General features: G+C 38.9%; 1 protein-coding gene across 1 annotated transcript in view; it reads left to right on the top strand.

The window, feature by feature from the left end:
• Positions 1-2,938: 2,938 nt before the first annotated feature.
• The window catches only part of PRKCA (protein kinase C alpha), an 83,932-nt gene continuing 74,972 nt past the window's right edge, over positions 2,939-11,898 (top strand). The window contains exon 1 of the mRNA XM_031060927.1: positions 2,939-3,017. The gene's annotated coding sequence lies outside the window, so the exon portion shown is untranslated. The remainder of the gene's footprint in view (positions 3,018-11,898) is intronic.

Raw genomic sequence — 11,898 nt, 5'->3', positions numbered from 1 at the left:
GCAGATTCTCCAAAGCAGTGTAATACAACTTTCATTACATGAAGGTGGTGAACATGATGTGACTTCATAACAGCTGCAGTAAGTGATGTGAAGCTCTTAACATCCTCAACAAGTAACAAGTGAGAGGTTATTTTTCATCTCAATTCCTAAAAAAAAAATGGCACGTTATTTTAGGCAGATGACACTCTGTTTGTGCTTAGCTGAACTAAGGAAATTTTTACATGAGTTCTCCAGATCTGTCTTACTCCATGAAGTAAAGAGAACACTAAAACAAATGGTAAAATACAGTCCAATGGCTGGATTTCAACTTATAAATTTGGATGTTAAATTATATGTACAGAAATGATTGCTGTCAGATAGATTTCAGTTGACACTTGTTCTTTTCCCTTTGGATTGATGATTCCATGAAAGTTGCTTGTTGCATTGGTTATTTCTGTGTGGAACTGTTTGGTTTTCTTTTGAGTATTCTCATAAGGTGAGACAGGTCTGATGCTTTTAGATCACCTGTTAAGGAGCCAGGCTCTTTGGAGAGAAGTCACCCATTACAAATGGGAAGTAAAGGAGAAAGAATCAAGGCTGTCCATGTTGAGTTGCCACATCCTATCAAAGGCTGTTATTAGGCTGAACACAAATTCAGTTTTGAGACTTCAGTAACCAACACTGATAATCAAAACATCACACAGTTTTGAGGTGTAGCCCAAGTCCAAAAGGACAAATCCTCTGTGGTTTGCTTACTCTGGCAGCTGAATTGTCCTTTCCATTGCAGTGTGATGAGCATTGTTTCCAGGGAAGTTCACAGCTAAAGTTCACAGGCTGGAGCAAACAGTGGCACTCCTCTTCCCATGTCTTTATCTCAATGCTTAAATCATATTAAAAACAAGGTCAGCATTGTCTCTGGTTGGATGAATTCCTTCACACTGAGCTCTGAGAGGCTGTCAGCTCAGAGATAGGACATGGTTGTGGCGTTTCAGAAATTCTGCCCAAAGCAGATGCCCAGATATGCAGTTTTCCTTACACACACTGCTGAATAAAGGCAGAGCTGGAGCAGCCACTCCAAGGTCCAAGTTGGAATGGCAGGCATTGGTGAAACAGCTCCTTTCTACAAATTTCCAGATATTCCTATAATATGTCTCAGATCATCATGTTATATTTTGCAACTTTTACAAAAATAATTAGTTAACATCTTTATTTTCTGAAGGATATACCAAGATTTTAATTTTTTTAAATATTTTTTTTTGCATGTGGTTTATTACTGAAAACACAAATCATTCTATTGTCCTCAAGACTGGGAGATCTGGAACCAAAAATATAATCTGAAAGTAAAATGTGACTCAGCTGCAAGTAATATTAATGGTAATTGCCACTTAGTGATCTTTCAGTTGGTGGAAAACAAACCATCAAAATGATAATTGCAGGATTCACTGGGATTTAGGTTGATTAACAAACTAGACAAGCAGGTGGGCAGCAGCCACTGAGCCAGAGCTGTGGCTCAAGTGGAGTCAGCAGAGCTGATCTGGAAGCAGTGGAGCAAAACCCACTTTATTCCCTTTGCCCAAAGAATGAACATATGCCACGTCGGAAATAGAACAGTTGGAAACAATTTCTGCATGGGACACTGATGAAAAATAGCTGGGAGGGAGAGGGGGGGGATTAGAATTTGAAGGCAGACTTAGGGGTGGGGATGAGGCCAGGCTGGCATTAATGGGCTCTGTGCTGTGTCTGCGGTGACCTGCAGGTGCACCTGGGCACAGCTCTCTTCTTTATTTATTTATTAAATAAATTCATGGGTGTTTTAAATGGGAAAGAGAAGGGTTAAAGTTTCCTCATGCAATGAGCTCTTTAGAACAATTTAGATAATTTGTTTTCCCGTTAAGTTGAGGAAATTTAATGTTTGCTGTTGTTAAGCAATTTAAGTCTGTTTTATTCTTGAGATTTGGGAAATAGTGTGGTTTTATGTGTTGGAAATGCAAAATTTCAAGTATACAGAGAATGCATTACCTATAAACAAGCTGTGAATTACTTTTAAATCATTTCATTATAGTCTCCTGACTCACTGCTTGATGGCATGGTGTTTATTATAAGGTTTTTTCAATCTCAAATCTTGATTGCCTCTTTTCTTGAAATGTGGACCGATTTCAAAATATCTGAACTAAGTTTAATATTATGAAAGAACCCATAGTGGGGGTGAAAGCTGGAATTCTGACTCTTAAAGTAAGCACCCTCAATGAAATTGTTCTTTTGCTGTGGTTTGGAGGGACCTGTGTGACAACCTATGGCCTCCATCCCATGGCAGGAACGTTTTTATCTCAGAAAGAAAAAGTTCTTTGAGATCATTCATAAATTTTAAATGGGCTTCACATTGCAATCAGGAGCTAATTTTCTTTTCCCATTATCTCCTGCCATTCTGTGCTATGAGAACACTTTGTTCTCTAGAACAGCCTCACTCCCAGAGAGCTCTGGTCCCTCACAGAAGTAATTAACTGGGAAAGATTTGGATTTTTGTAGAGCCCTTCCGCAGGCATTCAGGGGAGCAGATCCCACACCCAGGGATGGGTTTCATTCCAGCTTCACATCCCTCTCATCCCTCCTGGATGCACATTGACAGTTCTGTGACAGAGCAGGATTGAGATTCAGGAAATGTGGCTTTGTGGAACTGCTCATCCCACGCTGTATTTGAGCACTGTGGGCTGTCTCCAGCATTAAAGATTTATCATTGTGTGGAGTCTCTTGGCTTTTAAATGTGAATGCTTATCTCCTCTTCAATCACAGTGTTTGCTTGGTGTCTTGTGTCTTTATTTTACATGGGACTCTGCTTGCTTTCCTTGACTTACAGGTGAAATATTTAAGTTTTATTTTATATTTGCTCCCAAATGGAAAAAAGGAACACCACCACCAACCACTCTAACTCTTGTTTCCCCCTTTTTTTTTTGCCAGTTTGCTGTTTTGTGGTTCACAAGAGGTGCCATGAGTTCGTTACCTTCTCCTGTCCTGGCGCTGACAAGGGGCCTGACACTGATGTGAGTACATTGACTTTGCAGACCCTGCTTTACACAGATTTATCTTGTTACACCCATGAGAGTGGATTACAAACAGGATCAATGGGTTCTTGACGACAGATAATTGAGTCCAAGTGGGTTTTAACAGTTGTGAAGTGAACATTTATGGACTGAAAAATCTATTTTTGGTAAGAGCAGTAAGCTTGAGTGTGTGACCGAGAACAATATCCTCAGAATGTGACAACCCTGAAACGTTCACCCAGCCATGAATCAGCATTTTATTTTCTTTGCTTTATGTTGGATGTATTTGACATTAACAATTTCCAGAAAGCCTGAAGCTTTCTCTGACCTTTCTTAGTACCTATCTTATCTCAAAGTGTATCTTTTGAGCTGTCTCTGGTCCTTGTCTCACTGCACACAAAGATCTGTAGCTCCAGTTAAATGACAATTTAATCTTGAGCCAGCTGGCTTGCTGGGTTTTTATTTTATTTTCATGTTTGAGCTAGTCTAGGAGTCTGGACACTCCCATTCCATCCTCCTCTGTCAGTACTTCTGTGGCATTTTTGGTCCTCAATCAGTTTTTCCTCTCCACACATCTGCCTGCCTGGTGAGACACATGTGCAGGATCTTTGTGTCACCCTGCTGAAATAATAAACTGATCTCGTTTGTTCACATAAAAATAACATTTCTTTGGGTTTTAGAAATCCCACTTTACAGTGAAGTAATTTAACATCTGCTTATGGGAACAATACATTCCAAGTGTTCTTTGTCTGAATGGCTTTGCTTTGTTTCTTATCACATATTCATGCTCTAGATTGTAGGCTATTATCTCCTCTGATAAAATGCACCAGAAGAATTTTCCTGCTAGCTTTTAATGAGCTTCTCATGAATTGTTTCAATATGCCAGCCAGGAGGTCAGTGAACAAATATATGGGCAGAAGCCGCAAGGGGTCTTGGAAAATTTCAGATATTAAAAAGTTCTCTCATTTTTAAATTTAAATATGGGGAAATGTTGAAGAACTGAGAAGAATTTTGAAAACTTCCATTTTAATACGTTTCACATAATTTATATTTAGGTGCAGAAGAAAAATGCTAAAGTTAGAAGTGTAATTAAGTTAGGAGTGTTCAGTATCTCTTGTTTAGCTGATACAGACCTTACCAACAAAACACTGGTGACGCAAGAGCAAGAAAGCAAAATTGTTCTTCATACCTTTGCTTTTCTGAAAGTTCCTGATTTCTTTAAGCTTTGCAGTGGGGCATTTGGCTCTGTAAATGTAGTTAACAGCTAAAGCAGGCTTTTGGAATTTGGGAGTTGTGTATTTGAAGTGCTTGAGCTGCAGAGAGGCTGAAACCCAGGGCAGCCCTGCATGGGTGATGCTCTCACCCCTGATCTGGCTGCAGATTGTTGATGGCAAAACCCCTGTTGGGCCCAAAGGGGCCACAATTTCAGCAAAAGTCTGAACAATTAAAGAATTTCTGCTGAATTCCTCGTTCTCTGAGTTTAGTTCATACCTACAAGCAATGATTTGTGGATATGAACTATATACCTACATTTTCTAATCAGAAGATGATTTCTGATTTACTTTGGTCAGTCCTAAAGCCACAAGGAGAATAACCCAAATCTGGTTTTAGCTTAGTGCTCACTTGTGATGTAGGATATTAATGGAAGTTATTCTTGATTGTGAGGTGACACTCACGAGTAGCTCTGCTGTGTCCATAATGAATAGTTTGGCTCTTCTTGATTATTTATTTTTTTTTAATAAGATGGCTCTTTGGGGTTGTTCACCTGAAGTTCAGAAATGAGAACACACATTTGTGTGTGTGAGACCATTTAATTTTACTGAGAATCTTTTCATGGTGACAGAATCTGTGACAGGTTGTTAATGGTCTTTAATATTGCTGACTGCATTTTGTGATTTGGGGTTTTGGGCTCAGTGATTAAATAAATCAGCCTAATGTCTCATTCCTGTATTTGGGTTACCAAATGATCATTTTCAATATTTACACAGCAGCAATAGCTCAAAAACAGTTTGAAGATTAAAAGTAATCAGAAAATAAATATGTTTTATTAAAACTGTGCTACATTAGTGGGTACTATTACACAAAGAGGATTGTAGAATATTATACTTTAATTTACTGAAATGTTTGACTATAATTTCAACCCTTTTACAATTCAGCAACTGATTCCTCTCCCAGTTGCTACAAGCTTTGTTCTGAAATGTAGTGTGCTATAGAGCTTATCATAACATTTAGCAGATTTTTAAATATTAAAACATCCTTTTCTAAATTACTTTGTGCAGGTGCACAATTAATTTGTGTACTCAAATGCTCCAGTGTTACCTTTCCATTAATTGTAAGACTAATACTGTCATTAATAAAATTAATTTTCCAGAGCAATAATTATAATAATTACAATCATTATATAATAATTGTTGTGTATCAGGATAATGTTAAATTTTGGTGCCCTGTACTTTTAATATAAATGAGGCAGTCCTTGCAAAATAATGCCTTAATAAAGGTGAGTGTAAAAGTGGAAAGCTTAAAGTGAGTCTCTTCTTGTTTTACTCAGAGTAGCTGAAATGTGAGGTTGAAATGTCTGTTTGTGCCAAAAGGAAAATAATACTTGGGAATAAAGTGCTCATCCATTGCAGTGGTGGTGTCTGGGGAGCAATATCCTGTTTCAGTGAAACAAGAAGTCACACCATCAAAAAAATTGTGCATTTCCTTATTACTTGGCAGGGTGTGAGCTCTGGTTTCTTAGCAAAAAGCAGCTCAGGAAGTTGTTTTCCTGCTGTCTAACAGCTCTCAACAGAAATTATTCATCTTCTCTTTATGGCCACCTCTTTATGGTGATGCTGAGGGGAATTTAACAGCTCCTGCTGCTGCTGCCCTCCAGTCCCAGGAAGCCTCATCTCCAGTTCAGGTGCTTGCTTTGGGAAGATGCTTGATGTTCTTAAAACTATTTTAAGTCATAGATGAAATACTTAGAACTTTGGTAAGTCAGTGTAGAAATGTAAGAGCAGGCTCAGAAATTGAGTGCTGCTGTAATGAGCTTTGTTAAGATGTGTGCAATATTAAGGGATAATTGGTCAGTTTATTAAAAAATTGAGTTAAATATTTGTTATCTTTGTTAATGGAATTCCATGACCAGAAAGTGTCTTTGTTATATATTAAAATGTTCCTAATGACATGCTGCATGTAATTAAAAAAACCCAAGCATTAATTTAAACTAGTGTTTCACTGTGTCATGTGTTTCAGTACGGGTTTATAAGACTTTGAGTGCACAAGAACTCACAGAGCATGGCCTGTGGATCAGCACTATTTCCCTTTCAGATTATAATAATAGAGAATCCAAGGGAGGATTATGAGCAAAATAAATAGAAATTAAAAAGTGAAAATCATTCAAATTAGAGTGAGTGACTCAGCAGTGAAAGGATGTGCTTGGTGAGTTTTTAGCCGTTAAGCACCTAGGAGAGAATGGATGGGAAGATCCAGATGTGTCCTTATGTAAAATCAAACAGCAAATATTCTTTTACCCTCTCATCATTGCAGGGTAACTGAACCCAGGGATGTCAAAGGTGACATATTGCAGTTTCCAAGTCAGTTATCCTCTTGATATTGAAATTTGTTGGGAGCTTTATTATCTTAAGCACATTTGAAAGCTCAGTGGGAATGGGAACAAGTGTGAGGTTCTGTGGGATGCTGCAGGAGTTGGGTGTTTTCATCAGTGGGTTGGATATTGGGATAATGCAATTCTAGAGTCCAATATTTCAGATTTTTTCCTATGTGTTAAGATATAATTTATTAAAACAACAATAAAAATCACTGGTGAGAGGAAGAAAAAATAATAAAAAAGGAAAAATAAATCAGTGTGATCAATATTTCAGATTTTTTCTATGTGTTAAGATATAATTTATTAAAACAACAATAAAAATCACTGGTGAGAGGAAGAAAAAATAATAAAAAAAAAGCAAAAATAAAAGTAAATCAGTGTGATCATGAAGACAGTGGTTCAGAGGAAACTGAAGCAGGATTTTTAGTAGATCATAAATTCCCTGCTGGCCAGCTGTGCAGCCCTGGTACAAAGCAGAGATATGACAGAAATCGTGATTCTCTTTTTCAGGGAGATGTTTTATGTTGAATTCTGCAACTCTTCATTTGGAATTTGGGAAAGAACTGAAGTGTTAAAGGTCTTTAAAGCCCAATCTTTGAGTATTTTTTTGTCTCTTAAACTGTGACCAGGTCTCTTAAGGGCAGTTTGTGGCAAGGGACAAATAACTCCATAACAGGGCAGGTTTTTGGGGGTGGTGATGGGGAATTGCTTCAAGGGGTTGCCAATAGAAGAAATTAAGATTTTTTTCTTGGGGTTTCCCTCTCTCCACAGTGCTGTGGATATTCCCTGAGTGCTCTGTGGGGAGATGGCACATGAGCCCGGTGAGGCTTTGCTGTGATTTTCATTTATGGTTTCTGTGATTCTAGAGCTGGGAGGAGAAGGATTGACCCTTAAAAATTCATGTGCTGGGGGACCAGTGGGAAACTCTTAATTCAGAAATGCTGATGTTCAGAGTGGCAGCAGGGGGCTGGGTTTGCCCTGAGGCTCAGGGAGTGCTGATGTCCACATTTACTGCACTGTTACACTGCTCATTTCATGGCTGGGGCTCTGAGAAAAATGATTTGAAGAATCACCTCTGTACTAAGCCAGAATAAATTAATATAACTGGTCTGCCCTGGAGGGCTTAGGTGTCTTGACCAGATTTCTGTTCAGTTCCAGGAAATGCTGAAATATTTTTTCTTTTTTTTTTCTGTTCTTTTTTCCCCACTGGCATTTAATCATGTTTCTAGATCATATTTACATGTAGGAGGCTGGTTTCAGAGTGGAAAAAGAGAGCTGCTTGACTGGCCTAGGGAATTAAAAAAAACAAACCAAACTCATGAGAAGAAAAGGGAGTAACTGGAAGCACAGTATTAAGATTTACTGTAGAACTAGTTAAAAAGGGATTTTAATCAGAAAGCTTTGCAGTCTTTTTCCAAGGATAATGAAATGCAGCAGCAGGGCTTGTCTGATTTGCTTTTAACTCTGTAGTTGTTTTTTACAATGGAAAACAACTGTTAAAAATGTTAGACATTTTGAGACTGGAGCAGCAACAAACATAATTTGATAAAATATTATAGAATCATTAAATCACTTAGATTGGAAAGGACATTGGAGATCATCAAATCCAACCATATCTCACTAAGGTTTGGGGGGAAGGTTTCGTTGCTAATCTGAATTTTGAGTAATAGGCAGTCTTGTCCCAGGAATATTTTCTTTTTCATTAAGATGAAAACCTTCTCGCTTCATCACAAAAGATACACAACTGCAGGGAGGCCTGGCAAGAAGCAGTTCACTGCTTGCCAGATTGACAAAAATCTCCTCTTTAAAAGAAGCCTGTATGAATTTTTGGAAGTCATTCTTAAGCAGCTCTGATGCAATTTTTCATTGCATTCCCTAAAGAGAAAATATAAAACCCCCTCCATTTACAGATTAAGGAAACAACTCAAAGTGTTTGTATGACTCTGGTTTCTAATTATGATAATTATTAATCACATTGATTTTGTTTGCAATAGACATTATTAGATGCAGGCAGTAGGTAATATTCTTAATAAAAAGCAATTACAATGCAAACATATTTTTGTCAAAATATGGTGTTCCTTGCTATATTACCACAGCCTCTTACCCAAAAGCATGTCCTGGATAACAAAATCAGCATGATCACAGTCAATGCAGTAAGGGATACTGAAGGAGCTGAAAATTTGTATTCTTTCTGTTATTTATCATAAGTGCTTTAGAACAAATTTTACAGGACAGCAGGATAATTTTTCTTACGAAAATAAGCATTTTCTTGCTTGTGGTTACTCTGACTTTTGAATCTCTGAAGAGTATCCAAAGCAGTTTGTGGAGAAATAAAGGTTTTGTTTCTATGGTTTTGACTTCAAAGCCCTAAAATTTAATAGTGGGGGATAGTTGCTTGGATTTCTAATGTTTTAATTTTTTTTTCCATGTTTCTGTGTGACAGTGGCTCATTACAAAGTATGATTATGTTGACAATGAAATTCCAATTTGAACAAAATCATTCCAGAGGTAAGATTCTTTTTAATGGAAGACAGAGAAATGTCTGTGCATCCTGAGGATATATTGGGCTCATTTTCCTCCAGCGCTGGGAGGAGGTTCTGGGCACAGAGGTTCAGGAATTGCCCATCCCTGGCTGTACTGAGAGGTTTGACTGCTCTCCTAAATGCCTCCTTTTGAGTGGCTGCAGGCAGCTTCCCAGGTTACCTGAAAGCAGTTCCTGTGCTGGAATGTGTTTGAATTAATCATCCCCCGCAAAAACATGTGTACCTTCTATTCCTAAATTAAAGCACAGGCTCCTTTTATTGCAGCTGAAATGGCTTTTAGCTACAGTGAACAATCCTCAGCAAAAGCAGAATTAAATTACAAAGGAACAGGTTCATGAACTTTTCTAATTCCTGGTAATTCCCACCTTTTCCCTGCAACCCAATCTCCAAACTGGCTCTGTGTCCATCTGCATGGAAATTTTCCCTGCAGTGTGAATGCTCTCCTTGAGCATCCTTGGGAAGGAGATCCATGGTGGGCACAGTGTGGGACTCCAAGGAACATTTGCTCACATCCTCCAGTGCAGCCCTTCAGGCTTTCAGTTCATGGAGTTTGTGCCTGAGACACTGGGAGTGCAGTTTAGATTTTTGTTACAGCTTCTGTGATTTGAAAGTTCATAGCTTTTTCTTTATAAAAATATATTTTTTATTTTCCCAATCCAGAACAGTGCAAGTGCTGAATAGCTGTATCATAAAATTTAGACTTTATATTTTTCTTTCTAGCCTTTTCCTGTGCAATATATAATATAACATAGGTGATGCTGGTAAGAGTTAATCACTGAAGAGAGCTCTGCTCAGACAGTTAGGAAATGTATATAAATGATGAACCTAAAAATATCCCTGATTTTCACAAGTTAGCACTGCAGAACAATTAGGCAGTGGGACTATAAAAGGAGAACTCACAGCTAAGTTATTCCCAGTAGTAAAGAGAAATCTTGTGGATGAAGTGTAGTTGTGGTGGCAGCAGCTCCTGGGTGCTGATTTTCACCATCAAAACTCTATTTAACTCCCCAAATTGAAGTTGGCATGATTCCAACAGCACTTATTTTCCAGTTATTAAGAATATATTGAGTTTTGTGCAGTTTGGGTTGAGATTCATTATTTCCAAGCCAGCTTTTGTTTCCCCTTGGCAAAAGTCTCTTGTGTCAATCTTTAAACTCAGTGTAAATGTGCTGATATTTGGGTTTAAGGGAGAAGAATGCCTAAGAATTACTAATAATCTGGTTTTTTGCATGAGATAGCATGTGTAAAATGCACCATAGACATTTCTATCGGGTTCCACCCCCAAAACCATGTGGGTTTTAAAATAAGAGTGATTATGGCACACTGAACTCAGGAGCTAGAAGAGACGCAGACAGACCACTGAGCGCCTTGGAGAATGCTGGCAATTTTTAGCACTGTCTGTTTGTTGAGGTGGCAGTTCTTGCACCAAAATTAGATTCAATCTTAATTTGGCATAAAAGAAGTGGGCTCATTTTGAAAAGCACTGCAGATCCCATATGCTCAGAGTGATTTTAATGTGTCACCAGAGTGTCCCCAGCTCTGGGGATGGCTGGGGCTCTGTCCTTGGGGTGCTGCGGGAGTTCGCTGATCTCTGCTGAGCTGAAGTGGTGTGGCCTCAGCTCCTTGGTGTAAATCACAGCTCCAGGGAAGCTCCTCTGGGGGTGGGGAGAAAAGAACAACTTGTACTCTTAGGAAGGAGCAAAGCTCTTTTATGGAGGTGCTGTGACCCTGGAACAGAGAGATGAGAGAGAGGAAGAGCAGGGAGGGACATGGGGACATCCTGGCTGGAAAGGGAGCAGCTGCCACCCCCTTCCACTGCAGCTCCATTGATCCATGGGCTGCTGGGAAAGCATCAAGGAAGCTCTGCATGAACAGGAGCAGTTTGGTTTCCTTCTTGGCCATTGCTCTTGTATTTTCTCATTTTCACTAATGTCCACTATTGGGGTCATACTCTGAAGAGATCCAAATAGCTCACAGATTTTTTTTTTCAGCCTTTGGGATAGACAGGATTTGTCTTGAAGTAATCAGTGACCTCAGGGAAGGTGTATTAAGTGTTATCTTCACATTCTGTGACCCTGGAACAGAGAGATGAGAGAGAGGAAAAGCAGGGAGGGACATGGGGACATCCTGGCTGGGAAGGGAGCAGCTGCCACCCCCTTCCACTGCAGCTCCATTGATCCATGGGCTGCTGGGAAAGCATCAAGGAAGCTCTGCATGAACAGGAGCAGTTTGGTTTCCTTCTTGGCCATTGCTCTTGTATTTTCTCATTTTCACTGATGTCCATTATTGGTGTCATACTCTGAAGAGATCCAAATAGCTCACAGATTTTTTTTTTCAGCCTTTGGGATAGATAGGATTTGTCTTGAAGTAATCAGTGACCTCAGGGAACATGTATTAAGTGTTATCTTAATATTCTGTCATTTTATAATTGATCTGTTTTTTCTAGCAGCCCAATGAAACTTGATGCAATCAGATTTTAAGGCAGTGGTGCATTACCTGTGCTGAACAACCAAATCCTGATGCTTCTGCTGAAGTTAAGACGATGTCAGTCATGATTCCCTTCATAATTTGATTTTTGCTGTTCCCTTGCAGATAAATTACAGTGGCATGGCCTGTGTAATTAATGAACCTCAGTCCTTAAAGTACCAGTGATCAGTGCTGAGCTCATAAACTAAAGGCAGAAGCATATCATAAATTCTGCTAATGAGAACTTAATTGATGGAAAAGTCAGAGATTGATTTATTCC

The sequence above is a fragment of the Geospiza fortis genome, unplaced genomic scaffold (genome assembly GCF_000277835.1).
Source record: "Geospiza fortis unplaced genomic scaffold, GeoFor_1.0 scaffold221, whole genome shotgun sequence".
NCBI lineage: Eukaryota > Metazoa > Chordata > Aves > Passeriformes > Thraupidae > Geospiza > Geospiza fortis.
The sequence above is the reverse complement of the archived record's forward strand: the minus strand, read 5'-3'. Positions and strand labels throughout refer to the sequence as shown.